General features: G+C 34.3%; 1 protein-coding gene across 3 annotated transcripts in view; it reads right to left on the bottom strand.

The window, feature by feature from the left end:
* Positions 1-26,987, bottom strand: part of Dnc (phosphodiesterase dunce) — a 621,682-nt gene that overhangs the window by 461,691 nt on the left and 133,004 nt on the right. Inside the window, exon 1 of one of the 3 annotated variants that reach the window (XM_076327458.1) lies at positions 9,436-9,822. The exons of the other annotated variants lie outside the window; for them this stretch is intronic. The gene's annotated coding sequence lies outside the window, so the exon portion shown is untranslated. Of the gene's footprint in view, positions 1-9,435; positions 9,823-26,987 lie in introns of those variants that run through there. 3 annotated transcript variants of the gene reach the window in all.

Below are 26,987 nucleotides of genomic sequence, written 5' to 3'. Positions count from 1 at the left end.
ATAAATGAAATAACGTAACATGTTATTTGAAATAATATTTCCAAGAACGCAATTTCGAAAGTGATGAAGTCTGGTCCTGTAGTAGTAGGTTTGTGCAAACAGTTGACGGATAGAAGGTTAGATTGGCTCAACAGTGTATTTCGATTTCCTCGTCAATGACCTTGAGAGGCCAAGATATATGGGCCTCGTTCAATATAACAGCCAAAATCCCATTATAACAGAAACTGACGCGTATGCGAAAGAATCTGACTGTCAGTTAAGGCAATTAAACTTCTTACACATTCAATACAAATATCAGTTGTAAAATCAACTTCTATTCGAATAATACTTATAAGTAAACCTTATTTAAAATCGATTTGAATTGACACTAATGCACACAAAATGTGTCAACAGAAAGAGAACAAAGACCAAACACGCAAAACATTAAATCTATGGTATAGCAAGATTTCTTATTCGGTATTTCACGCGTCTATAATTTTTCGTTCCTTTTCATGAATTTCGTCAATCAATGAGCATAAACAAGTGTTGCAAAATTTACAATACAGTCGGACCAAATAAATTCTGCCTGGTGGATTTGTTGTTTCTAAAGGGGAGGTTTCTGTTAGCAGACAATATTCGACAATCGTGAGCTTTCATCCATTCACTCGGAGATTTTGCTTACACAACGTGGCTGGAACAATCCACGCGTGGCGAGACATTGTTCAACGCTTTGCCCCTGGAACACCCTTTTATTGCTGGTAAACGAAACGCAACATTTTGGTTGCAATAAAACGACATGCTTGTGTTTAATTACCAGGATCGGTACAGGGTAAAATGTGAGTACCCATTGTCGACAAGCTTGTTATCTTTTGCGGATATGATGTCATATAGATGAGAACCTCCAATTATGGGACAATAACGAATGGAATATCAACAATCGTTTAATCAATGTCCGTTGTTTTGGAGGATTTATTAAACTTTGAACGTGAATTTCCACGAAAATTATCTACTCCACGTAAAATGCAATTCGGCTTTATTATCAGAAGACTTGCGAAGCATTTCTGTCTTTTGTATCCTTTGAAGAATATCTGTGTTGATGATAGGATTAATTCTTTTACAAACGCACAAGGAAATTAATTTTTGGAATAACTATTTAAGAGGAATTAGATCTGAAATAGATTAAATTGAACCTATGTTAGCTTTAGGTTAGGTAGATTACTAAAATGTGTCTACATCAGTTTATGCTGTGTCTAATATAAGCTAAAATTGGTCTTTGTTATATTAAGTTATGTTTAGTGTAAGCTAAAATAGATCGATTTAAATGGAAGCTAGACTAGGTCAACACTATACAAGTTTATGTCTATATTGCGCTATGTTAAGTCCATATTAGGGTTTTATATGTACATAAACCTAGGTCCACTTAAAGCAGTCCTTCATTAGACTCTTCATTATGAGGCTAGATTAAGTGTACATTAAACTATGGTAAATCCACATTAAGTTAAGTCAGCTTTTGGTTTTGTTTCAAAAGATATTAGCAAATATTGAGACTGTATATGAAAGTCAAAAGGCTTTAGTTTACATTTGAGTTAGATTATGCCATACCGACACTATTGTCAAAATTAGTGAAAAATTGGCAGTTTATAATATCATATGCGTTTAAATAAATTGACGACAAAGGACGTATTGATGGGTAAATTATACTAAAATAGGAGTACGTTAAACCAATTTAGGTTTAGGTTTGTATTATGATATATCTAAAAATAAAAAGCTACTTTGAAAATTATTTAACAAAATACCACTTCTTGTGTCATAAAGGATGTTATCTCTTCAATATCATTTTTATATATTTAAAAGTAGCAAAATTAATTTTTAGCTAGCACTCAATTTTCTTTAAAACGCCAATATAACAATGTGAATATATTTTATACCAATATTAATTGTTTGTGTGAACCAATAACTTTTTACATCAGTCGTTGACTCGATTTCTGTAGATATTCACTATTTATTCTCCGAGAGATAATAAACCGACAAGACACGAGTCAAAAACTTTTTTGCAAAGTGTAAAAAATATTAATTTTGTTGCCACGGAAGCTGTCAAGCGAAAGGATAATTATTTAATACAGATTTAAAAAAATTTTAGAAACTATGAATAAAGCTTATATGAAAAACGATTGAAAGATTTTGGAAATAAATAAAGAAAACTAAGTTTAATAGAAAGAATAAGTTTAATGGAATGCAAATCGATTAAATAACGTTCTATTTACTAAGACAAGTATTATATATATATACTATATAATTATATAATAAGTTTCAGCTCAATGACTGGAAAAGTATTCAGTGCATGCAAATATCACTTTAAAATATAATACAGTAATTCATTGCATTATATTATTTCTCACGTTGTATTAATGTATTACAATAATCTTCGACAGAATATTTTCTGTACATTTTTTTAGATATTTTTACAAGAAATACAAAATCGTGGGAAATAAGTACTTAAAGTTCTGATAACTTAAGTTTTTATTTTGTTATAAATTTTGACAAGTTTTTTTTATGTTTATTATACCATTTTAAATTATTCGTCCGTAAAAATACAGAATAATAACAAAAAATGATAAACGTAAAAGTGTTAGAGCGAATATTTTATTACAAGAAGAATTCAGAGACAAATAGATATTGGGAAAATGGACAACGAGCAAAAGTGTGAAGTAAAACCCAAGCTTTTATTTAATTCCAAGTACTCTCTGAAATTATCTTTTTCTGTTACTTGAGAGTTTTCAGCAGCACGGAAAATAGAATTTGAAAGTTGCAAAATTCGAAAGGGCAAAGTTGATTCAATTCAATGTGGCCCTCGCACTGACACTTTTAGAACCTTTCCTCTGGCTTTTTACAGAAAACCGCAACATTTTAAAGATGTTAACGTCAAAGTAAATTGAGGCTGTAATTTTTAAAATTGCATCGTGTTCAGTAATATTCCTTTTCCTTAACGAGTACAATATTTTCAACATCTATATCGGGAACAAAAATACTGTTAAAAATTTATCACGAGAGATTACTGAAATTGATATTGTCTCTCAAAATTACTTTACAAGCATTTCAATACGAGAATAGAAAAATTGTATAAAAACATTTGCAAAAAATAGTGCAATTCTTTGTTTATTAATATTTTATAAAATATAAATATTCATTATTGAAACTGAAAATATTCACATTCAATAATTCCAAATATTTCAATTTATTTTTTATAATAACTCACAATAAACATTGTAATCCAAAAGAATTAATATGAAGTGGAATGTTTAACATAATGTTATTAGTACATTTAATCTAGCAATCGTGCGATAGTTTTTTACACTTAGACCTAAAATCACAGAAATTATAGTATGGTAAATAGTTAAGAGAAGAGTGGATGATAACAATCGAGAGAAGAAACCACATTTAAGTTGTTAAAAGAGAAAAGACAAGATCGAGTATATTGTGTGGCTATTTTGTATCGTGTTATATTGAAATAAGTGTAAATAATTGAAATAATTACGAACAATATAAATTTATCTGAGAACAGAATAAGGAGGAATCTAGAAATAAAGATTACCATCTGAGTTACTGTGCCACGATGTATTATATTTGGTAGATTATAGTCACCCATTAGAATGAGGTCAATGTTCGCAGAGAAACGCGATAACACCTCTTCTATCATTTGATAATGGGTCAAGTATAAACATGGGTCACTACTGGTATGTAAACAGACCCAATAACGAAAGTTTTCAGTCCTCAACGTTCCTCCACAAAAATCTGTTCGCCACAATCGGCTGTTATGCGAGTATGATGACTGAGGAGTGACTTATGCATCAAAATTAACACATCGCCACCCATATATTACTGTTTCTATCGAAACGAAATATATCATAGTTCTGTAAGCCAAGTTCAGAATCCGAAATACTATTACATAGCCGTGCTTGAACCAAAATTATAATCGAGAAGAGATTAACAGATGAAAGAATAGCAAAATTAAGAACGCATAGTTTACACCTAGGACCTCGAACATTTTGATAATAAATTAAAGATTTACAATTACCTGTTTTTGTTCACAGAAGTTAGGAGCTTATATGTATTTACAATCTTTGAAACACTGGTAATACACTAAATAGTTTTATTTAGAGCATCAGTAGAATGAAGATTTGCTAGCTTTAACCTCAGTTTGCCTTTAGGGTCACTTGAACTACATTTCTATGAAGTTTCAAATTCTTTAGAATTTTTGAGTTGACGAACCTTCCTTAGAAATTACGATAGATCTATGTCAGACTAAATTTTGTTTATATATTGATAGAATAGACCTGTTGGGTCGATTTATGTCTACATATATTAGACTAGAGCATGTTTACATTAGACTCGCCTATGTCTATATGGACTAGATCATGTGTATATGGAGATTTGTCTATGTCTCTATTAGACTAAATCTTGTCTACATTAGGTTGATCTATATCTAAAGCTAGGCCCACTCTAAGCTGTACGAAGCTGTAATTAAGTTTCAATTGGTTAGCATTTCAGTCTCAGATGTATTAAGTATTGTGAATTTAGATGAAATTCAGAAGCTTTAGTTTGCCTTTTAAGTACGGTTCAGATTTTTTTGGAAACATAACGGTAGATTAGCGGTTCCTGATGCCTTATTAAAGGTTGGAATTTCTGTTCTCGGAAGAAAATTCGTAAAATTCTTTACTGCTTTCGCCAGAAGGAAGAAAAATCCTTTAAAAGCATCGCCTCGAGGGCCATCAGCTCGAACTCGCTTGTTTACGACACCCTCAATTTATCGATAAAACAATCACCAGTTAGGCAGACCTCCGAGCGAAATAAACGTGACTGTAATTTATACAACACCAGACCTTTAATACGCAAAAAAAAGATGCCCCTTGAGGCTTCTCCCACCTTATCTATCTTTCAAACCCTGTCTCGTAGGCTGCTTAACTTTAAAATTTGCATATTTACAGAGTACGCGAGATGACACAACTTTTCTATATTTTAACGCCTCTCTCCTAGCTAACCTTTTAGCACTTGTCTACGAAATTTCGTATAAAAATAATCACACACTATTCCTCCTCTTTAGCATTTAAAAATAGTTTCAATTCGCCACACAATATTTGGAGAAAAGGAATTTCAGAATTTCGCTTCGCATAAACAAGTACAGTGTATACACAGTGCGTACATTTCGAAATAGCAAATATCAAAACCTGTTTTCAGTCACTGTATTAATATCATATTGGTCTACATTACAAACGTAACATAGAAAGTCCAACTGTGTTCACTTTTAGATTACTTTACTTGTTTATACTCTTCTAAATTTTCTAGAACAGCCCGATGTCTCTCTGCTAACTTCTCTCTATGTGTTTCCTGTAGAAATCCCTTTTCTAAGATTAGACGTTCCTGCACCCACTACCAAAAGGCTATTCAATCGATCCTGTTCCCGTAAATTCACGCTTCGTAACCGGTTGTTGTATAGGCATGCATCGATCAATCCCCGTGCACTCGTGTCTGTGGCAAGGTATACAGGGTGAGGAATTTAAAATTGGTCATCCGAAGAACTCGTTTACTTCTCACGATAGAAAAAAATCCTTCAGGCGAGTCTGGCTTTATATTAAAGATTTGCATAATCTGATGTCAATAATTCTTTTGTTAACGAGTTGTAAAAAGGATACGAAGGATTATTTGCATAATCTGATGTCAATAATTCTTTTGTTAACGAGTTGTAAAAAGGATACGAAGGTCAACTTCGTTTCTATAAATGAAACGATATATCTTCTAATAGAGTCTCTTATCTTCTAATGGAACGTTTTAAATTTCGTTCATCAAATGCCATGAGAGTTCGTATGTCCAAGATGTTACAATAATCCAATATGTTTCATTGGATATTCGATGCAGATAACCATTAACGCAAACCCGATACCAGATCATCATTACTACCAGGGCATTGTGGTCTACAGGAGAAACGCCATAATCAGGATTAAGCAAGCAATATCGAACAGGCTATTGCCACTTGGAATAACACACGTGCATACATGTGTAGACCACAAGCAGAGAGAATGATGCAAAGGACGAAGCACAGAATGAAAAGGAATTGTCACTACTTAATTGCGATTTGATTCATCATTTAAGGGGGATTAAACTAGGCTAGATCCACATAGGAAGCTAAGTTCGATCCAAATTAGACTGTACTGGGTTCACATTACTCTGTAATGTATCTGCATTAGGTTGTGGGGAGTCGACATTAGGCTGTGATGGATTTACGTTAGGTTGGCTTTCGATTCGATTAGACTGGAATGCGTCTATACTGATCTGAGTAAAATGTATACAATTCCTAACAGAAGAATACTACTGCAGTCCAATAATTTTTTCCATTTAAGTAGAAAGTAACCAACTTCGCAATCAATCAAGACACCTAACAAAGAAGAAGGTCCTTGCTGCTTGAGCTGACTATTTACTAAAGCCTGTTCACATTAAAAGAATTGTTTATACACCGGTGGTATTATATTAAGAGTTTGAAATAGATCTGCGTGAAGTTAATATAGATTTAGATTGAAAAATTTGAATTGGAAAATCTAAATCTGCATTACGTTGCGTGGGTCTTTATTAGCCTAGCATTCTCCGTGCTTCAACTGGGATGTGTTTACATTGGATTGAAAGACACGTACAATGCAAAGCTTGATTGAATCTATCTTGGAACGATAAATTAGATTTATCATAAATTAGTAAGCAGAGGACCTACATTTATTCATATTAGGTCCACACGATGTTGAGATAGGTTTACAATCGACTGACTCAAGTCTTTGTGATACCTTTCATCAAACTTATCCGTTTCCAAGACCAATGTGTAGCAAATGGTGTTCAGTATATGGCAACATTAATATCGGTAACAACATAACTCACTTCATGAATTATCTTCCTCTTTCTATTATTCATTTAAATTAAACTTGCAGGAGTAATACCATTACCGCCCATTAAACTCGGATAAAAAATGCATAGTCACAAGTTTTGGGATCACCCTAGGTAGAAGCATCTCCTTTGTCGAGGGTTTCATTCAACGAGAACCTTGTTAAGAGAGAACCCTTTGTGCAGATATATTCGCTTTTTTCTTTATTTCTTTCATCTATTCTATTCTTCGCGAATATACATTTTGAATATTTGACATTCAATTGGTGCACCGAAGGTACACATGTGTGAATTTACAATATCCAGAGAACAGCTTGGACCACCACAAAACCGAATTCACTAACAACCATGTTCTATTCGCATCTCGAGCTTTTCTTTTAATTTTGTGGTCTTCGACGCCCTTTATTTTCATCTTCGTTCCTCTTTTGTTTCCATCTTAATTTCCCATTACACTGGTCTTTGTCTCTGATTTTTGTTCATATTTTTTTATGTTTCTTCTAATCCTGTTATTACGAATAACTGCATGTATAACCAAACTTATGAAGGAGACATGTCTGAAGGTTTAATTTTATAATATTCTATTACGAATAAGTGAAATCGAAATTTGAATGATAAATAATAACAGTACAATATCGTAAAAAGAGGGAGTCACCAAACAACTAAAAGGAATAGTTTCTCGTTCCCTCCATCGATATAAAGTCCATCAGATTCAGAAATCCTATACTATCCCCGTGGAAGGATAAACTCGGCAGATACGTTCCAAACCCTCAACAGTGTAAATAATTCATCGAGTATGAAATTCAATGTTATACACGCACCTCTAGGAATTCTTGAAGAAATTCCTCGCCTTAAACCTGGAAGAAAATTGCTTAACGACAAGGAAAAAAGTAATACTTATTTGGCCAATATTAGCAAGTTTTCTTAGACACTTTGCCAGTTTCTCTGTATTTTCATAATGTAAAAATTTATGATGTAAAAATATTACATCTCCCCTTTCTAGGAGGTTGGATGATGAGGAACAGAAGATCGACGAAGACGTGGTCTGTAAAAAAATCCGAGGCAGCCATTTAGAAGATATTCCATCATTAACTCCCAAGTTTGTACTTTTAAAGGAAAAAACAAATATCGAGATTTCTTGAACCGTTTGAGTTTTATTCATAAAGTAAATCGACCGGTGATGATTGGGACACCCTGTACATCTGAGTCCTGCCTCGAGTACCTTCATTATACTAGACACGATTGCCACTTCCACTCCATACGAGATTGCATCTTGGAGAAACTTGAAGCGTGTGACGATAGGTTTATGCGAAGAGACGAGAAACAGTGTTGGGGGTAGTCTAACAGTATAGTGGCAAGTAACCTCTCAGTGTCCTTCAGTGGATAACAAATTCCGTTCAGACTTGTCGACGTATCACTTGCAAATAAACTAACGTTCGAGAGAACTTTTACTCCATGAGATCTTCCCGTTTAAAAACATTCTTCCTTCATTCGGTTCAAAACTCTGAAGCGGTAGTACCAGTTACTAAATTGCATAGTTGTTTTTTTTCAAACGAAATTAAAAGACTGTACCGATACAAATTTCATTTCACTTTCGTGAATTTATTAAAAATAACAGTGTTCTTAGAGGAATTTCGTCCACTGATGCCTAGTATACACGATGCAAAGGAGTCACAAGTATAATAGTGTTCTAAAATATTATATATGGACGTGAATGGGACGTTTCATCTCATCGTACTTGAATTTTATTTTATATAAAAGTCGTCTTAGCTTTCATCTTAACTGAACGAATCGGATAGACTGGATGTTTGTCAGTACGCGTGAAAACGAACAACCCGAGGCATAACTTTTATTCATTCGTAGCAGGTCAGGGGAAATAAGAGAACTTGAAAGTAGCTTCCAGGCACGTATGACCCAAAAGGGAAAGTTCGTCCACCTAAACGCAGTTATCGCAGCAACAGATGTTTCGAACTTTTACTGAGGACTGCAATTCTTTTCTTACGTCCGATGGAAATTTCACGAGCAAAACGGACAATTTATAATAATTCTATTATCGATCCACAATGCAAGAAACTTTCATTTACAATCCGTCAGGAATAATCGTCTCCTTCTTGAAATTGTAATTACAACTGTAACTATTACTCGTCTCATTGGTAATTAGCAGTTTAGTTTAATTCAAAATCTGCGGACAACGTATATAAATTTACCCTACTGAACCAGGAAGCCTCATTAATATTTTCGATTAAAGCAACGATTAAAATAACTGCAGTTATGTACAACACCGATTCAATTTTCTATAGTTCAAGTCCCATGGAACGTTCTTCATGATACATTCCATGTGTATACTTTACACTTCCCAGTAATAATGAACATTAATTTCATTAACATTAACTACAATCGCCGACTTTCGAATTCGTTAAAGCTACTAAATGAGTACAACTCTCTGAATAATTTCGAAATCGATCGGAAGAATACTCGAAGGATCAAAGAAACCAACATCGGTCATTTCCGAAAAGGTGCAAAAGAAACTTCACCTACCTCTCCCTGGTGTTGCGGCCGTCCTCATCATCCTCTTCCTCGATATCGTGCAGCCTAGGGCTCAAACGATGCTGAGTGCCTCCCTCTTTCGAGAAATCCTCCTCTTCTGTTCGAATGGTGTCTATTCCCTTCTCGTCGTCCAGATCGTCAAGGTCCTCGTCAAGGTTGCTCAGAGGCGCCAGTTCACTGTCTTGAACTACAGAAGTCTTCTTCAGCTGCTGCTGCTGATGATGATGCTGGTGCTGTTGGTGCTGCTGCTCCTTCTCCTGTTGTTTCAATTGTAACAGCTGTTGTTGCTGCTGGTGTTGATTCGGTTGCTGTTGTTGCTGATACTTGTGGCCGGTGGAGCCCCTCTTGGCCTCGGGGGTGGCCCCCGAGACAGCTGCACCACCCCCACCCCCGCCGCCACCGGCGCACGGCAGGCAGCAAGACCACGCGCCCCCCACCTCGGCACCCTAGCGCCACTTAACGTCAAAACATCCAGGGTCGGCTGCACAGAGTTCTCCTCAAATCTCTCTCGACTATCACAAATTATTCTCAGACGCTTTACACACGTTTGTCATGGACTACATTGTTCTCACGTCGTCTAGGTTGAAATCAGACCTAGTCTACGTTACCCTCTTCGTCGCCTGGTTGGGGATTCCTGGGATCAAGGATTACAAATGATTCCTGGATTCTTATCAGACGAGGATCTTCTCCTCGGTAAAATCTGTTCACTTTAGAATTAATTTCACAGGTCTGTTTAAGGCTTTATCTTCTTCTAGACCTTGTCCAGATGATCCTAGACACTCTTTTTAGGGAGGACTGTTCTAGAATTCTCGATGATTCGAGAATCCTCATTCTGGCTTCCTTTGGGATAAGAATCGTTTGTCCGGGTGGAAATTGTTTACTCGGGAATCAATTTTCACAAGTCTTAGTTCAATCTCGAGCTTGTTTTTATCGTTCTGGGTTCAGAAGATTTTTGTAGACTACCTCTTGAAGCGCGAGGATTTATTTAAGATCTGCAAGGTTAGGCTTTTAGGCTCCTAGACTCTAACTGGTGTCTTTCTAGATTGTCAAGACGGCAACTTTTTCAATACTTCTTATAATAATTTAGTACTCCGGGTAATTGAGTTTTCCTCCACTCTAAATAATAAACATCCATTTGTACAGAACAGTCTTCTTTGCTTTTCCTTTTCTCGTATGTATACAAATTGCTATGTGCGTGTAGTTGACACATTTGAGAAGTCTTTCAGGTGATTTCATATACTGCAAAATTCCTATTTATCTACATTCATCTGCTTTTTTACAGCGACAGATTAAAGTTGGTGAAATGTAACAGGCATTTCCTTCATCTGTGAGGCTATATTCGAGTTTCAGTGGCTGTTTAAAATATGCAGGAGGAATTTTTAAGCTTTATTTACAGCTTTGTATATCTTTAAGAATTCCAATTCTTTCGTCTAGTTACTAAGTTGGTTTTTATCGATTGACACATAATTTCTTAAAATTTCCAAATTCGTATCGAACGTTTAAGTTGACAGCTTGAAATTGGAAAGTACTGAAAGGGAAGTTTCAAAATGAAGTATCTGATGACGTCGTAGGCCTTTTTTCTGTGTTTGTACAAAATTGTAATGATACTATTCAAAACGATAAAAATATTTTCACGAAATCGAAGTGTGAATCGATTTCTCTCATAATCTGGCTACTGATTGAAGCTTCTTCAATGACATTATTATTCACTTAGGCTGAACAAGGCTTAACGTTGTTATCAAACTTGACAAAAAAGGTCGATAAATTTAGGAAAGTTAGTTTTCATACTTTTCGGAGCTCACGATTTCTTCCTCTTTTACAAACAGAAACGATTTTTCTTTTTTTTTTTATTATTATTTTTTTCTTTTTATCGTCAAAGAAGACGAAGTATTTCTGGTGAACATCAAAAGATAAACCCACTTGGTAAGTATTTCCGAAATACTCCGAAGCTGGAGAAAGATCCAGGTCCTTTAAATCTGTTTGACCACCTCAGAATTCCTCTTACAAGTGCCATTCAGGACTTATACAGAGAGTTTTGAGTCCATTCACATCGAACTTCGTAAAGAAACATCAGGTTTCGAGAAATAAATTTCCATTCGAGCATCTGACAACTGCCCTTAAGTTGATCGTAAAAGTGTTCCTCGAACAGCTTTTCACAGGTCAATTTCTACGCGAGAACACAGTATACTCTTCTGAAAAAGTAGTTAGAAATCGTTGAAAAATCACTATATTCTTCCTCCCGTACAAGAACGAGGATACTGACATATACACAGAATCTACCAGATTATTCAAAGTCTGCTACATATAAAAGCACACTATCACGACTGAGACTTCTCCAACTTCTAAACAAATATCTGGTGTCACAAGCACGATCGGTATTCCACAAAGTGTCCTCACGCCATCGAAATCTCTTGAACATACACCAACTACACAACGATTATACTTGGAAACAACCGAGTTTACGGAACCATACTTTCACAAACAGTTACTTTCTCTTTCAGCGAGGAAACCACAGTGTTTGAACGTGTTTGAACAAGTTTATACCAGATCACGAGATAAACACCGCTTCATACGATGTTAACATCGATTTCTCAGCTTATCATCTTTCTGTTAGATCCTTGTTAATCGTAATTCTCTCTAATATCGAGCTACTGGACTAATTAAAAGGTTGAGTTTCAAACGTACACCACTCTTTCATCCTCCCTTCATCCTTGCTTCGTAGTCAGATCATCCTTGTCACTAATTTCGCCTTGCCAGATTCACTGAAGAGAGATGAAACAGTCAGCATTGTCCTGGACAGTTTGTCTGTTTGCCTGACCCCTTCTCTCTTCTCCAAAAAACAACAACACTGATCAGCATCGATTAAACGAGTTCGTACAACTTCTCCAAACTTTGGACGTCTGTCTTCGAACAGGATCGTTCGAAAGAGTAGTTTGGCACCGAATTGCGTAGAAAACGTGTGTAGAAAGCGGCTCAGATTTCTGAAGGATCGTCCGATGACGATACGAATATGTCCAGAACATTCTCGCGTCTCCGTTTTCTGGAACACTATGTTGTAGCCGACGTGGAGTAGAACACAAAACTGATTGTCAATGGTGAAAAGACCGTACGGCTGCACGGTGATCTCGTTCGCTGCTAACGATACTTTTGCATCGGTTCTCTGCAAAATTTGTCCCGTCAGATTGCAAATGAATTTGAATTAAAGGAAAGAAACAGAGAGAGAGAGAGGGGGGAGAGAGAGAGAGAGAGGAGGGATAAGGTAAAATATATATTTATACATATAGCAGCACCTGATTCTCTCATACAGACTAAAAAAAAGAAAAAAGGTACTATAGCATTGTTAAGTTTCTCAGATGTACATAGATATAAGTGAGATGTTCAGATATAAATTGTTTCGTATCACACCAGGGTCGTATTGAGCAACAGTTGAATATTATCCAACAAACAACAATTCAGTTTGGTTACTGATCGTTTGGATATTGTAACGCACCGAAACAATTGGTAAATTTAATATTGTATCGGCAAAAAGAATGGCATTGTTTTTTCGTGGTAGGTAGGAATTGTATATGTATACTGATAGTTAAATTTAAAGGAATATCAAAACAAATATAATAGTACATCGAGCACATTATTCGTGAGAATTATAAAGACACCTGATAGGTAGGATTTAAATCTACATAGTCATAAACAATTGGCATATCAACTACACTGTTGTTTAGAGCTATGAAACCACCTAACAATCTTTGTTAATTAATTAATGTTTAATTATTATAATAATTAAATCGTTCTATCGACCAGGCTGATTAAATGAGCTAGTTCGACGATGAAAGAATTGGTATATCAAATATACCATCAACCAGAAGCATGAAACCAACTGAAACATTATTTTTCATGACACGCAGGCAAAGCATCGACCTAACTACACGCCATTTACCTAATATGATTATATTCCACCCTCTAGTATAAGCGTGCTATTAAATATACCGTGAGTAAGAATTTGAAGACTCTAACTTGCTGTTTATCGTAATAGACATCTAAGGATTAATATAAGACTATACCTGGCAGATAAAGTTTAAGTTTGGATGTATTAAATATGAAATAAGCTAAATATATGAAACTGCCACTATGGACTTAAGTTCACTAAGATATGAAAATAGAGATATTAAACAAATCAATTAGGTTGCAATAAGAGTTAACAGTTACATACATGTGATTAATGGAACCTAAATAGTTGAATCACCGTTTATCGAATGACATTTAGAATGGAAATAAGTCTGTAGTTATTAATTAGTGGCTTAGTCCCAAATTTGAATATCAAAGTAATTGAACTGAATTTCCATTTTGAGGAGAATTTAGTCAACGAAATTGATTTATAAAATACTATCCATAATAGTCTACATATTCATTATCCATAATACATACATAGTAATTCTTAATTAATATCATTGAGCTTCTTATTTCTGTTCAAGCATTTGGTAATATTAAGTGTCACGAAAGCCTATTTCCATAGGCGACGGAAACATTATCCTAGTGTTCATTTGAATTAACAATTATAGGAATAACTATTTCGTATCGTAAATCATTTTTCAAATGAAAATATTATTCCCCATTATAATCAGTAAATTCTGGTTCGTCACTTTGATACGTTATCAATCTTTCTAATTGAAACAGTCGTTCGATAATACTTGATGAGGGTTCTTTATTTTCGTTTTAGTAAAGCATAATGGATCTACGATATGTCATTGCTATGTCATTTGTGACACTTCTATAATTCTCTTCGTCGAAATATCAAACATTCATCGATTCGAGTGTAATATTCGACACCACTTCGAGCAGGAAATCGAGTAGTTCCATTCGGGCATTCGATATTAGTCGAACAGAAATCGATAGTCGAGAGCAGTTATCTTCAGAAGCAGAAAAATTGAAATCGTTTTAGAACGATTTTCTGGCTCCAGCGTGGTCGAACTTCAATACAACTCATTAACAAACGGAAAAGTTTGTTTGAATATCTAGAATGTTTTAATATAAAATTTTTACTAAGTAGAAACTGCGTTCAGTATTAATAAGTTTGCATTTATAAATATTCTTAACGAGGAAACCACCTAAAATAAAATTACATTTAATTGTGCTCTTTTTGGTAATTGAGTTTGCTAAATTGAAAAGAGTTTGAAATATACTTTTATATAACAATGAAACAGAGTTTAAGTAATATATTAGTTGCAGACGCAGAAATAAAAATTTTATTCCAACTAAAAATGGGACATTCGAATTTTTAAATTAAATTTTGCTTAGATTATTATTTTCAAATTTTAACATTAATTCTTAAACGTAAAATTTCAATTTCTTTCATTTTCATTAAACGTGTTAACTTCTTCTTGAACTTTCTTAATAATGTTTCATTTTTCAATTTTACAAAACTTATATTTGTTAAAATTGAAACAAATCTTACCAATGTTATAAATATATTATTAATTGTTCGTTTCTTCGCCTATATTGTGCGAAATAAATAATACTGTCTCGTGTCCATGAAAAGAAATATTTTTCACAGAAATTTATTTAATCCAAAGAGTATCGTGTCTCGATGAAAAAGTTCATTTAAACAAACCTCAACAATTCATTCGACTTCAAAAATGAATGAGCGAGATATTACAATTTATAAATTGACAAGAAACTCAATTGTCAATTCACAATGAAATGTAACTCACTCGGGACTCCCATTATCGAAATATATTTATAAATAAATTGCCAGAAACGGATCTCCTTAGCTCACGGTTCAAAATGTCACGAAACTAATCGTTTCGTCATCCAATTACACGCCTTCACTTGACATTTCCGGCAATACTGCTGCGTTTTCACCGGAGAACTTTTATTTTTCACTCTGAGTTTTCCAACCGAGCACGAATTCAAAGCAGGTTAAATCCGAAGTAATATCGTCGTGTAATCTCATAATTAACGCCTCATCACTGATTCTTTCGTATTACGTTTAAATATATTGCGGTTAGATGTTTAAAAAATATGCAATTTATAAAATATTTAAAATTCCTTAATAAGGAAAAAAAAATACATGTGTATGTATCAAAATGATCAAAAATGATCTGTGTACAAGAATTGTATGAAGTGTAATAGGACTAACGTGGATATTACAATAAAGTTATTATTCCTTATGAAATAAATTGTGAAATTTCTCTGAAAAACTGCCCCTAATTCAACATCCCAAATATTTTAATATCGAACAATAATTAGATTCGTGAATTTCCAAAGCTGTCACATTAATAAATTAGAAGTTTAAAATAATAAAATTCGCAAGTTAAAAAATTCGAAAGTTGATGCTGCTAATTCAAAAAATGTGAATCATATAATTAAACGAATTCGCAAATACAACATTTAGAAATATATAGATTTTGAAAATGTAAAACAGTTTGAAGAAGCAATAGAATCGAATGTCAGAAAAATGGAAAGCCAGTGGAACTTGTATACGTAGACAACTGAAGTAAATTTCACAAGTTCAGAAATGTATTGGCGATAAAATTTACAAATTCAATGAATAGAGTCTGATGACATTTGCAATTCAAAGAATTTGAAGGTAGTAGTGTTTTCATAAAATACATCTAGAAACCCGAAGGAATTAAATTAATACATTTAGAAAAGTGAAGGACACTTTCGAACAAAGCAATCAAAACACAGAAATATGATTCTTTAATTTACAAGTTAACGAAGTTTTTGACAAAAGTGTTCATAAATTTAAAATCTCGATGAAAATAAAGTTTGTGAAATAACTTACCTTGTGATTTTTAAACAAAATTAAGAGAAATTTGATCAATCTCCTTAACAAGGTTAAAAGAAATTTCCTGGTCCTACGTTAACTGCCCTCATTTTCCAAGGTATGAAACGTATTGCTCGTAAAGCGTGATAAAAAGCAAAGTTCGCAATGTATCCGATTATCCATACGAGCAGGGTGGGGTGTAGGTGGAGAAGAGGAGGGGGGATCTGATTCTCTTTACGATCGAAGTGGAAACTACTTCACCTTGCAGAAGAGGACATTCCATTTTCTCCGGAATCCGATTAAAGGCTTCCGGTGTATCGAATAAACAGGAAATTAGGTTACGTCATTAGGCAACACTTTCTTCAACTTTTTTCCAAGCCAATAATCTCCTAGCCAAGTTGATTGACGAGTAATTTCTTTTTAAATGAAAATTCAAAGTCCAGCTGCCATTTTTTCACCAAATAACCACCGATTTTTCTAGTCTGATTTTTCGATATCAATAGTCATGTTAACCCATGTTTAACACGTTCAGGATTTATACCCTGTAGGTATGATACGTCATGTCAAGATGTCCATGCATGACGCTGTACATCCTTTTTATCGATCCTGTCACCAATCAAATTTTGAGTCGCGTTTATTTTGGAAACCGATTGAGTGTATATGTACGATACACAATATTCATACCTATACGTTTTGATTTGTCAAGCCTGACAGCGTATAATTGCTTTCTGCAAAGTTTATATTCCAATGTAAATTAGATATTGCTCACGGTAATATTGATGTAATAATACTTGAATACAAAAATAGGTTTATGCATGCAGTTATGAAAAGAACAGAAACAAGCTTCATATATTTATTCTTGGAAAACATACAAATCGGGCAAACAAAGAGTATATATCGATATATAATACATCAATGTTCTAAATTAACTCAAAGGTATCGGTCTTGTAAACACGATCTTAATATTTATTCACGTTTTTAACCATTTTTTTTTATCAATCTCATACGTCTAATTTTAATCTGAACGATCATTCGCAGACTCGACAAATTTTAATCATCTATACAAAAAACAATGTAGTTTTCAATAATTTCTTAACAACAGATGCTTAGAGTTGTATTATTTTTTGCGTAAATAATTCAAAGTTACTCCATCCAAGGTTGATCGTATATATCAAAAACGTTTATATAAACAATAAATATTAAAAATTGTAAGACAACATTGTTGACAAAATTGTAATTTTGAATCAATTGAGAAAATATATTCTTGAAAAATATAACAAATAAAGGAGACGCTAAAATAAGAATTATATTCATGGTGTACACATTGTCTTTAATTCTGTTCAGAATTATATAATTCCTGAACGTGATTAATGTAAACAATGATCCTTGATAAATTGAGAAATACTTGAGAAATACCTTCTCCTAAGTTTCTAGTTATCTCCCCTTTTTTGTCCCAATGTGTCATTTCATAAGTGACTAAGAACTTATCCATCCCTGTATTAAATTATTTTCAAATGTTATCGAGTCGGTTTCCAATATAATTTTGTTAGTATTTTAGAAATTAAATTCGTGTTACGCGATGTAATCACCCTTCGACGATACAACGTTTTTCCGAGCGTTGTTGTCATCAGCGCCTCGGTTATGTTTCTAAAAATATATCCGTCCCCCTTTCGAAAAAGGAAGCAAAAATTGAGGAAGAACATTGGGGAGGAAGATGAGAAAACGGGGAAAAAATAGCGGGAATTCATCGGTGCCGCCGCGATAAATCACGTTTATGGACGAACGAATGAGTAGTTCGCGTACGTCGATGAAAAACCCTCGACCGGAAACCGAACGCTTTCTCGAGCTTCGGCTACATTCACGATTTCCTTTCGTTCCATTAGCAGCGGAGTTTGGGAAATATATTAGACCGTTGAGAGACAAAAAACTCGAAGAAAGGAAATAAACCAACGAATGAAAATAATGGCCCTACAAAAATGTCCATAAAATATTTGCTTGTAAAATCATTTGCATACGGTAATTGTTGTTAAGGAGACAATATTTGCGCGCTATTAAAATTACTGTAGAAATAAAACGATTGTCGTGAAAATGTACGAGCCTCGCTATTGTAACTGTGCAAGGGGAAACAGACTGTTCATGGCTAGACAGCCAATAAGATTTATTAGAAAACTTTATCAAAATACGTCAAACACAGAAGACAATTTTTATTGTCGATGATGCAATGTGTGGTTTTCGATTCGAAACTTTAATGTTTGCGACAAATATATAGGATATGATAAATAAACAATATTCAATGGAAACATGAAAAAAGAGATCTATGATAGTTTAATAGAAAATAATACAATGTTTCCATAATTATTCGTACGTCTATGTTTTGAAAATTGTTTTCTGAAAAATCGATTTAGATTGTTAAGAACATACGCAAAATTCTCAATTTAAAAAAAAAAACAGTTACTGTACTATTATTAGAATTGTTTCTATCGTGTTACGTTATAATTCTATACTGTTGTTTTTTCTGTAAATTTGATGATTTCGTTGTACAATATCTGATTCCTATTATTAATATTTGCTGCAGCGACCAGATATGAAATTTTGTGGTAGCACATGTTCAAATAACTGGAAATGTTATCGGAGTAATTATATTTGAACAACTTTGGTAATACACTAGGTAAAACTCATGGGTTTCTCTTGCGAAGAATAGTTAAATATCTAAACACAAACAAGATTCAAGAAATACAATTTTTTCTTTAGAAACTTTTATTTCGAAACGCATCAATCTCGACCATAAAAATTTTATATCCGACTCCGAATTACAATATTCGCAAATTCTCCGTATTGCGTATCAAAGTGATCGAGAACCAAGAATTCTACAAAACAAATAACATTGTTCGTACGTTATACATTTTCTCTCGAGCATATTTTTTTGAATTTTCAATTTTTCATCGCTATAGCTAGTCGTTCTCTGATTCGGTGTCAATCGTGGCTAGATTGTTCGATACAGCGGTCATTGTTGCTACAAATAACAAACCTACGCGAAAATGGAACCGGTTTGGAGAGAAAAAATGTTGTTATTGAGCTTTCAAGAATTTTCTCTTTGTAACGTTCGAGGATAAAGGGAAGTTTATTCGAGAGTTCGGCAGCGTTTTCGAAACCGTTTTTTTTTTTTTCAACATACGACTTAATTACTGGATGCAGCTCCTGTCATCAATTACAAGGGCGTGAATGTGCACTCATCAAGTGTCAGCACGAGCGCCCTGGCATGTATCAATTAATCGCGCCCGATGGTTAGTAGCGTGGTGGAAAATAAAATTATCGACGGCTCCTGAATCAGCCGTCAAAGAAAGCTTTCAATGAACCCTGCTCCCTGTTTATTTTTGCAATTACGTAACCAAGTTTTACGGCTGCGACAATCGGGTTCCGGGAAACTTGGTTCGATCAAGGGGAATACGTCGTTAATGGTCAGACAACACGAGTTGGTGTTACGTTCAGAGGAATCACCACGCTACAGTTTCAAAAATAATAAAAATGTCTTTCTCCATCTTTCGAAGGTTTAACTATTTCGGTATACATTCCTAATATACGTTCTGTTATAAAAGTCGATAGAGTAATAATGTTATGGTATATTTTCGAAAACGCCTCAAACTGTTCAAACACAGTCCAACAGGTTCGAATCTGTTTACCTCGAAACAAAGTTTTTCGAACTGTTTGACAAGATCTCTTATTAGTGTTTTTCAACAATTGGAAATTTTATACAAAAAATTGAATTTTTAATTTTAAATGGCACTCATTGTGTTGTAAAATATTATTCTACAAATGGCAAGTTTTGCGACGCTACTATAAATGATTTCTTTTTTCCAAATGCTTCAAGAGACTAAATTTTGACAACCACAAATGTTCTTTTTGGAGAATTAATTACGTCAATGAATAACTATAAGCAAAATCGATGAATTTTTAGCAGATTAATAAATTAGAATAGAAACATAATTTCTGATTTCAAAGATGAACGTCAAATATTACTAGTAATTTGTTACAACAAATAATTATATGCCAATATAAAGAACAAAATACAATATTTTACAATGAAAAGAATCTAATAAATTTCCATCGTAAAGTCGTGAAAGTTAATCGAATGCAATGAAAATTATTTTAAATTTCGTCCTTCAAAGTACGTATAACTCGAGGAAACAAAGTAGTTGATTATGAAATATGAATTTCAAATTGTGTAATAACCTCTGTTCAAAAATATACTATTTTACATCCCTATAAATTCTAGTTACTAAATAGAGTCCCCCAAGGAATGAGAACGAGGGAATATTTGAGCAAGGGGAGTATGTCACTAATGGTTGGACAACACGAGCTTCAGTATTGTATCAAAGGAGGAAATATACATACACATAATGGTGTACACTATTTCACAAGAAAAGAAAATTAATAAATTGCTTACGTGGTTGACATGAAAATAAACAAGGTACGATATTTCACAATGCAAAGAATTTTTGTAAACAGTATATTAAATCAAATATCGAAATTAACAAGAATGTAATTTTTAAAAGTGTAAAACGTTTCGACTATGATAATTAACGAAATACCTTTTTAAAAATATAAAACGCTTCAACTATATGAACTAACGAAATACTTTTTTAAAAATGTAACGCGCCTCGACTATAAGAATTAACGAAGTATTTTTTTCAAAATGTAACGCGCTTCGACTATAAGAATTAACGAAATACTTTTTCACAAAAGAAGTGTATATATGTATTTCGAAAACACTGAGTCGAGCATTCGAAAATACGGCCAGAGTTTAATTTTTCCGATCTGCGCAATTTTCAACAATACCGTATCTCCGTCTCAATTCGAAAAATAATAACGAAAAGCAATCCGCAGCGAGGCCATGAAGCATCCCTCGTTTCCCGTTAAGTTTATCAACAGCACTTTCCTCGCTCGACAAGAAAACATTGCGCATTGCAGGCTTAATTGCGAGTGCCTCTTTCATCGCGGAACGCTCACGAACCGAGCAGCAACGAAGCCTTAATTAAGCAACCCTGAATAGGAATCACCCTTTTATCAGCTTCCTCCATGCCCCGGCAGAAGTAACGCGAAGAAAGAAAAACCGGGAGCAACAATCCTCACAGCACGAACGAATCTGCTCGAGGGTGGACGCGCACGTATCTCGAATTAAAGCACTTTCACAGTAGATTAGAAACGTTGAGACACTCCCTTTGAGAGTGGATTCGAGGGGATTCGATCGAGTTTCTTTTCTATCTTCGATCAAGGTATTTTTCTTGAGCACACGAGGTCACTCATCATTGACAAATCCTCCGTTTCTACTATTTGGCTGTATCAAAAAATACATTATCTCTGGTTAAAACCCCCTAGTAACGTTTCAACTATAAAAGCAACGGTGCTTAAACGTGTTTATATACGTATGTGTATCTGTATGTTTTTTAACAGAATTGAGTTTATACTGCTGAATGGATTTTAATTGAACTTCATGTTTCAGTTTCGTGTAAACCAAGTTCAAATTTGAGCAAGAAAGATTCATGGATAATAACGGTTACGTTTTCTAATTTTCTGTTTTCTGTGATATATATATTTATTAACTACAAACTTTTTTAGATGTGTTCTAAACGAATCTTAAACAGAATTAAATTTTACATGAAAAAGTTAAATAAAGTTAAATTAAACGAAGTCTCAATTATTGTATACTTAAATCGCATTCTTTTCATCGGAAAATATTGTGACACAATCGTCATTGTTAATTTAACGTTAAATTCAAGTTCATGTCTTGACCCGTCTGGCAGTTAATAGCTGCGTTAAATTTAACATATTGTGAGCAAATGATTGAAGGGCGACTGCACAGAAACTTTTTGAAAGCTTTAATTTGTTTTATAGAAACAATAAACACGAAAACTAATTAAGAGAATTTATTAGAAATAATAGAAAACTGCTGTGACTCATGGTACCAAAAGAAATGATTCTTTTCAGATAACTATGATAAATGAATTTTACATTTCGCATACAAAATTTGGCCTCTGCTTTTGCAATCTGCATACTTGCATCGATGCATACTTACGAGCCATTTTTTCCAACATAGGCCTCTTTACATTTTTTATCTAATATAAAAAAAAACTTAATTTCAATTAATTAATATTCCCATGGTAAACCTTTTATCACATACAAATAAATTTTCAATCTACGTACGGTAACGTTACTTATGTTGTTTATTAGAAAAAAAAACATCTTTCTTTTGTTTTTTATTTTTCTAGGCTTGAAGAAAAATATTTATCCGACGTTCAAATTTTATTATAATTAACTTTTTGCACTTGAATTCATAATCAAACTTATACAATTATATTATACAGATTATTGTATTATTTACCAAAGAGGAAAGAAATTACAGTCGAAAAAGGTATATTAAATTTTAAGTTTGCGGAAACTATAGTGAAGTTTGACAACTTTATAAGACTATTGTCAGCGAGAAGGTGTAAAATCATTCGAACTCCATTTCCGTCCGTCAAACAATAATTAAATTTCAGAATACGATATTCGATTTACTAAAAGTTTCATAGCATAGTTCGAAATTTTCAGTTTAACTACAAACTTCACCCCATTCCCTGTAGATTCGACCAACTAGGCACTCTTTTATTTCACTATGCCTGCGAACCAATTTCGTACTAACTTTAAGTTCCTCTACTAAACTCAGAATATGAACTTTTTCCATCGTTCCTTTTTCTAACATTCAATTCATTCCGAATCCGTAAGAAATTTCTGAATTTTCTCCGAATTTACACGAAAATATTCTTCTCATTATGATTTCGTCCGTTCACATTTTCATATTCTAAAATTTTTCAAGTCCAGTCTAAATTTCACACTTTCATAGTCTAGAAATTTCAAAGTCTAGTCTGGATTTCACATATTCATAGTCTAGAAATTTTAAAGTCTAGTCTAGATTTCAAATTTTCTAACCGTCTTTCTCAATCTTTTTATTTCTATTATTAAAGGACATTTTAATATTTCGAACCTTCCATTTGGGTTACTCTCTACAGTCTAATTTGAATCATATAATTATTTGAATTCTAGCTTCATCAAAAAACATCAATATTTCATTTGTTAGAATAATCTTTCGCCACTGTCTTACAGACACTTGTCAATTAAATATACTTGACAAATTTTTTGGAGCACTATACGATTCCACATATTTGAATCTTGTCTTTGAATTACCTTATCGAGTTCGTCTTCTGATTCGTGAATAACAAGTACTGTATACTTTCTACTGCCAACAAACGACACATAGAAAACAGTAACAAAAGAAGCTTCACGCATTTAAATAATGCGTTTTTGTCTATTACGATCAAGTCCCTACAGTCCTCGTACCTTTCTTCGATCCCACTGTCCAATATTACATTTCATAGTCACCTCGTTTGGACTAAAGTATCTTTCCTCGATTTGGTCGAGTTACTACATTATTAATGTTTCTTCTGGTTACCCTATCCGATTTTTCTTCTCATAGCAAACGAGCAGCGTACGATGTCCCTTGTCAACAAGTACTGCACAACAAATGCAGATTCCCAAACCATCGATCCCTCAAAACGTCACGAAAAACGACCACTAAATGAAATCACTGCCAAGATTGCAATCTGTTTTCCAAAACGGAAGCTCGTGATACCTCGTGACAAGCACCGGCACATTTACATCGAAAAGTTTGCAGCTTAGGGATTAGAGGAAGTAGTGGACAACAGGTAGCATGTCGCACGACACGCAACTTGCTCGACGTTACGGGATAATTTTCTGCACGCTTACTGAGTGCTTTGAGCGGCTTGCTTCGGGCTTGGTTCACTCGAGGCTCACGATTCACCAGGATGTGAGAAAGCAAAATCTCACAGGACGTGGGTGTCGTGGTCGATGTGTCCCCTATCTGATCACAGAAATTCACACAGATGCACAACACTTTCGCCACGCGTGCACACTGGTAACCGTGGTTGTTACCTCAGAAATGTTAGAAAGAGAAGAAAGGGAGCAACACGAGAAACGTGAATCGATTCGGTTAGGTTTGTCTGCCTTTGCGAGGTATCGAAGGTGAAAATTAATATTCAGGATACACGCTGGAAAATGTATAGTCGATAAGAGAGGTGGAGAAAGAAGTATGGTGAAGAGTACAATAACGATCAGTTCGGAATGGATTTCGTGTGGTGAGTTTGTTTACGTTTGTTGGTGTCTCTAGTGGTTGTGAGTGAAAATTAGTATTTAGAGTGAACACTGGGAGAAGAGTAATCGACAGAACAATTAAAACGAATTAAGTGAGGCGAGTTTGTCAAGGTTTGTTTGTATCTGTAATTAGTTGATAGTGAAATTTAATATTTAGCACGGATATATAGACAAAGTTAATCAAGAAACGAATTGGTAAAAGATAAATTGGAATGGATTTGATGAAGTTTGATTGTGTCTACGGTCAAGGGACTGTAGACGCCAAGGGTGATCGACGAAAAAATGTTGATGAAACCGAGAAATGAAATAAAACAAAACTGGAGATAGAGGTAGACTCGATGAAATCAGTTTTTTGAAGCTTGTCTCTGTGAATGTTCGGGGATGAAAATTAATATTCGCTGAAAGTAATTCGATAAAAAATAGTTGGTCGATGAAAAGAGTGGAAACAAAAGGATGATGGTTAGAATGAAAAATTACAATGGATTTGATGAGGTGCATTTATTGTTTATTTCTCTCGTTGTTTGAGAATAACAATTAATATTTAGCGTGGACACTACAGTGGAAATTCGTGGCAAAACATGTCGAGAAACAAAGAATGAAATTTGTTATAATTATTATGTAATTTAATATTTGAAGCAACTATCAATTTTTATTTAAATTTTAACGTTCCTCTAAAAGGAATATTGAATAATATTCAAATTAGAACTGGAATCTGTGGTTTTTGACAAACTGAATTTGTTCTTATATTAAGTGTAATTACGTTTGACGTTGCTTCAATAAGGAAATAATTTTCTAAAATAATACTGTTATCCTTGCACAAAGGATTAACTAAACTCGTTTTCTTGCTATATAACCATCTGAAATGAAACGTAATTTGAATAAAACCGATAACATATATTGCAAATATCAATTTCAATATCTTCGAATTATCATAAAATATTTATATATCATAACATTTATAGTGAATACTTCGGGTTAAGATCACACTTTCATATTGCAACAATTTTGTCTAAACTATGAATTTTAATCTCAAAACAAGGACTTTGCCCGGGACATTCCCAGATTAAGATATCCATTTTCAAGATACGGTGCTAAAAAAACTGTAATCATCAGGCATAAAATTTTCACGATTTGGAGCACCACGTTCTCAATGAGAAGCAACGAAGAAAATTATAAACGATTCATGCTACGAACATCGATAAACACTTAACACGCGAAAAAGAAAGTATACCGGCGCCACGTGCAGGCTGATCTAAAGAAGTCACCTCATTTTTACGCTCTTGGTGTCAAAGAACTCGTGTCCCACGATCACTTTTGCAAAAAAAAAAGGAAGAACTTCATCCAGATATCAATTCCACCAGATCAGTCTTCACTTCGAAACAGAATCACGAACACGAGGCAAACAATAAATAACACAAACAAAACTTGCTTCGGAACGAGCACACCACAGGCACACCAAGATTGCTACCCTAGAACGATCAACAATGCCACCTTGATGACGATATCTCTACACTGTTGGAAATTCAACGGTGCCACGGTCCACTGAGGGAAACAGTCTTCGAAAAGTTCTGGAAAACCGGGGAATCCAGTCTGTTCTGGGTAGAAATTTTCTCTCTGGATCCCTCGCGGTCGCCTGACACGCAGGGACACCTGAGTCCCAGCCGCGTCCTTTCAGCCTACTTTTGCAGTGCAGAGGAGTTACGCGGAGGAAAATGCGCGTCGAGAGCAACGAAGCGAGCGGTTAGCTCGGCTCTCGAAGAGTGCACTGGCACACAAACACTGTTTCGAAGGGAGGCAGGGTCTGAAAGTTGCACTGACGGCACAAGGTGAAAGTTAGGTGGTTAGTGACGCAGAGGGAGGACGAAGGGCTGAAAAAAAAAATAAAACAAAACAGAGAGATGCGGGGATATATCGACGGGGAGAATAGAGACAGGGAAGAGAATAAAACGGTGCTGCGAGAAAGTTGTTACCGCGAGATGGCTCGGTGCTTTCGAGCCGAGACGATGAACTCGTGCGCCGTCGTATTGACGTTGACGGCGGCCGAGACCCGACTGACGGAACGATTCTCTCTCCGGCGTCGCCGTGGCACAGTACCGTAGCATCCGGAAAGGCGGAGGGTTTCACCAGCCCGGTGGCACCTCCGCGACGCCGCCGACGCATCGCTTCTTCCTTCTCGGTGTGGCTCTACACTCTATACTCACGGGCGAATGATACCATCGACTACTGATACAGGTAGTAGAAGACTACCTTTTATTAGTTGAATTTGAAGCATTGGAAAGTATAGAAAATATAGAAAATACAGAAAGTATAGAAAATATAGAAAATATAGAAAATATAGAAAATATAGAAAATATAGAAAATATAGAAAATATAGAAAATATAGAAAATATAGAAAATATAGAAAATATAGAAAATATAGAAAATATAGAAAATATAGAAAATATAGAAAATATAGAAAATATAGAATATATAAAAAAAGAAAATAAATATAGAAAATATAGAAAATATAGAATATATAAAAAAAGAAAATAAATATAGAAAATATAGACAATTAATATAGAAAATATAGAGAAGG

This window comes from Ptiloglossa arizonensis, chromosome 2, assembly GCF_051014685.1.
Source record: "Ptiloglossa arizonensis isolate GNS036 chromosome 2, iyPtiAriz1_principal, whole genome shotgun sequence".
Taxonomy (NCBI): domain Eukaryota; kingdom Metazoa; phylum Arthropoda; class Insecta; order Hymenoptera; family Colletidae; genus Ptiloglossa; species Ptiloglossa arizonensis.
This window is presented reverse-complemented; position numbering and strand designations above follow the sequence as displayed.